The 3177-nt window shown below is 42.6% G+C and overlaps 1 long non-coding RNA gene across 2 annotated transcripts; it reads right to left on the bottom strand.

The window, feature by feature from the left end:
- Positions 1 to 223: 223 nt before the first annotated feature.
- On the bottom strand, positions 224 to 1785 carry LOC119341999. 2 transcript variants are annotated; one of them, XR_005165354.1, is made up of 4 exons: positions 1636 to 1785; positions 1331 to 1449; positions 801 to 918; positions 224 to 611 (listed from the first exon to the last, which is right to left on the bottom strand). It is a non-coding gene; the product is annotated as an uncharacterized LOC119341999 (long non-coding RNA). The 2 variants fall into 2 exon arrangements; XR_005165353.1 differs by having other exon boundaries at positions 1331 to 1419.
- Between the last annotated feature and the right edge of the window lie 1392 nt (positions 1786 to 3177).

The following is a 3177-nucleotide window of genomic DNA, read 5'->3' as shown; positions in this document are numbered from 1 at the left end:
CATCTCTAAAGCGTTTCTGATCAACACACCATACAAGTTGAGAAACAGTTCATTTAAATAAACATGTGATGCACGCCCTCTGAAGCATTGCATATCACGCACAAGCTGATCCCACCCAATTACGAATTATTCGGAAAAAAAAAGCCAATTACGAACAGCCAGCTGCATAGCACACAGTGCTGTGATTTCATTTCATCCATAAACTCGAAGTCTGGTACACACACTAAGCACCACCTAGTGTACTATACTCCCTCCGTCCCATGCATAATATAAGAACGTTTTTTACACTAGTGTACTATCAAAAACGTTCTTATATTATGAGACGGAGGGAGTACATCTTATGGGCACAACTTTTTCTGTCAGTAACACAACATATATGTAACAAAATAATAAGTAGCGAGACACACTAAGTATCAAGCCACTAGGCAGGCCTTAAGGGGATCGTATGACATAAGCTCCAGCACAGTTCGATAAATAGATCACAGAACCAAACATGGGCGTCTGAAGCTTCGGGATTTTCGTACTTCAGGAGGAGGAAGAATGCATCGTCCAGTGGCAAGCAATACTTTCGCAGGGGCCATGCCTTCCTCCAAAAACCACTCAGCTGCCACCTGAGCGATGATGAACAAAATGTAGCTGTCCTATCAGATAGAATGTAAACGAGTTTTCCATTTATACTTACTAGTTAGGTTCTGTCATGTCAGCTTTCCTAAGCTATAATATGGTTGACTTTATAAAATACAAAAACACTGCATGTAATCCATCAGCCAGAGCAGAAATCAACAAGGAGAGCTGCTTACCTGCGGATCTGAATGGATGTATGTAATTAGATCTGTAGCACAACTGCCTCCCCTTCTCGGTCACTAACAGTGATCGCTACTGCAGGCTCCTCTTCTTCTACAACTTCTTCGGTTAAAGCTTTAGAACAACGGAAAAAGAATTAGCAATAATTTGCACTGTTGGGCCAGATAGAAGAGAATTAAGCTAGCTAATTATGTTAATGTGTACAGAAACCTGGCTGCTGCGTGAGAAAAAATACTTACGAATCTGATGCAAACTAAGGGTGGGACGGTTGGGATGGCTGTGATTTCATTCATAATCTGCAAGTCTGGTACACACACACTAAGCACCACCTAGGTCACATACATCTTACTGGCACAACTCTATCTGTAGATGACAGAACATGTAACCAAAGAAGTAACGAATGAAACTAAGCACTAAGCCACTTGGCAGGCCTTCGAGGGAGCGTATGAGATAAGCTCCAGCACAGTGTTCCATAGATAGATCACAGAAGCAAACTTAGGTGTGTGAAGCTTTAGGATTTTCGCACTTTAGGAGGAGGAAGAAAGCATCGTCCAGTGGCAAGCAGCAGTTTCCCTGGGCCCCAGCCATGCCTTCCTCCAAAACCCACTCTGCCACCTGAGCCATGATGAACAAAATGTAGCATTCCTGTCAGATAGAAGGTTTTTTTTTAGGATCTCATATAGAAGGTTCTGTCATGTCAGGTTGATGGTTGATTTTAAATGGAACACAAAAGCACCCGTGATCATCAGACAGAGCAGAAATGGAACACAAAAGCACCCGGAGAGCAAAACATCAGTTGTGGATGGTGATGGACTGGTAACTGCTGCTTACCTGTGGATTTGAATGGATTTGAACGGAAATCTACAGCACAACTGCCTTGCCTTCTCCGTCGCTCATAGTGATCGCTGCTGCAGGCTCCTCTTCTTCTACAACTTCTTCGGGTAAACCTATGGAACAACAAAAAAAGAATGAGCATTAGTTTGCACTGTTGGGCCAGAGAGAAGAGAATTAAGCTAACTTATTATGTCAAGTCTACAGAAGCCTGGCTGCGGGAGAGAAAGGCTTACGTTGGTGATACCAAAGAAGGGCGGGGCGGTTGGGATGGGCGTCCAATGCGAGCTCCAACATATCAGCCGCTTTTTGCACTGCTGGCAAGCAGTCTTCCTCAGACCCAAGGAGAACCTCGACTTTCTGAAGAGAAGGGAGGTGCCGCACGTCAACATCATGCTCAAGCTAAATTCCTGATGGTTAATAGGATTGACATCTTACTATTGTGAGGAAAACAACAAGTGCAGACTTGGAAACGAGAAAGAATAGAACCCAGAAGTTAAGCATGCTCAGGATGGAGTAGTGAGAGGAGAGGATGGGTGACCGTCCGGGAAGTTAGATGATTTGGAATGATGATGGATGATTAGAGATTAGAGGTTAAATTGAGCAGTGATGAGGGGTGATTAGAGGCTAAAATAATTCAGAAATCTGAAAATAAAAAAATTCAAAAAAATTCAAAAAAATTTCAGAAAAAAATCATAAAATTACCTTTAGTACCGGTTGGTGTTACCAACCGAGACTAAAGGTGGACCTCCAGGCAGCGACCACGTGAACGGCCTTTAGTCCCGGTTCGTGTAAGAAGCGGGACTAAAGGGGGAGGCTTTAGTAACGACCCTTTAGTCCCGGTTCCAGAACCGGGACTAAAGGCCCTTATGAACCGGGACAATAGGCCCTTTTTCTACTAGTGGTTATACTTACTATAGTATATGCTTTATTGTTATACTTACAAATGCAAATTATCTTTATGTAGAATCCGATGATATGCATAGCGTCGAATCCAATGATATGTTTAGTGTAGAACCGATTACATGCTTACTTAGTGTAGAGTCCAACGATATGCTTAGTGAATCCGATGATATGCTTACTATAGAGTCCAATGATATGATGTGTAGAAGCTAGCCAATGACATGCTTAATTAGTCTAGAGTCCAATGAGATGCTTACTGTCCGATCCATACTTATTAGTAGAATTCAAACTTAGTAGAAATGTAGTACTGTTTTTGATAGCGTAGAAATCTATACTTAGTACAAATATATTTGCAAGAGTATGCGTGAGGCTATTTATTAATTGATATTTTTTTCTTATTCAAAATTTGCCAAAGAGCCTATATGTGAGTTGTGGTATCAAGCTTGATGAGGAAGGCTCTGCTGGAATACACCTTACCGCAAGGGGCTTCGTCACAATCTGTGCGTACGGCGTGGGCACGGACGGTCGAATACACTTCAGCTCGGTTGGGTGGAAGAATTTCCTCGTTGACAAGAATCTTCGTGTTGGACAGGCCATCCTAATTACTATCAGGAACACCCACCGCCATGGCTTGAGGAT

The sequence above is a fragment of the Triticum dicoccoides genome, chromosome 7B, assembly GCF_002162155.2.
Source record: "Triticum dicoccoides isolate Atlit2015 ecotype Zavitan chromosome 7B, WEW_v2.0, whole genome shotgun sequence".
NCBI lineage: Eukaryota > Viridiplantae > Streptophyta > Magnoliopsida > Poales > Poaceae > Triticum > Triticum dicoccoides.
This window is presented reverse-complemented; position numbering and strand designations above follow the sequence as displayed.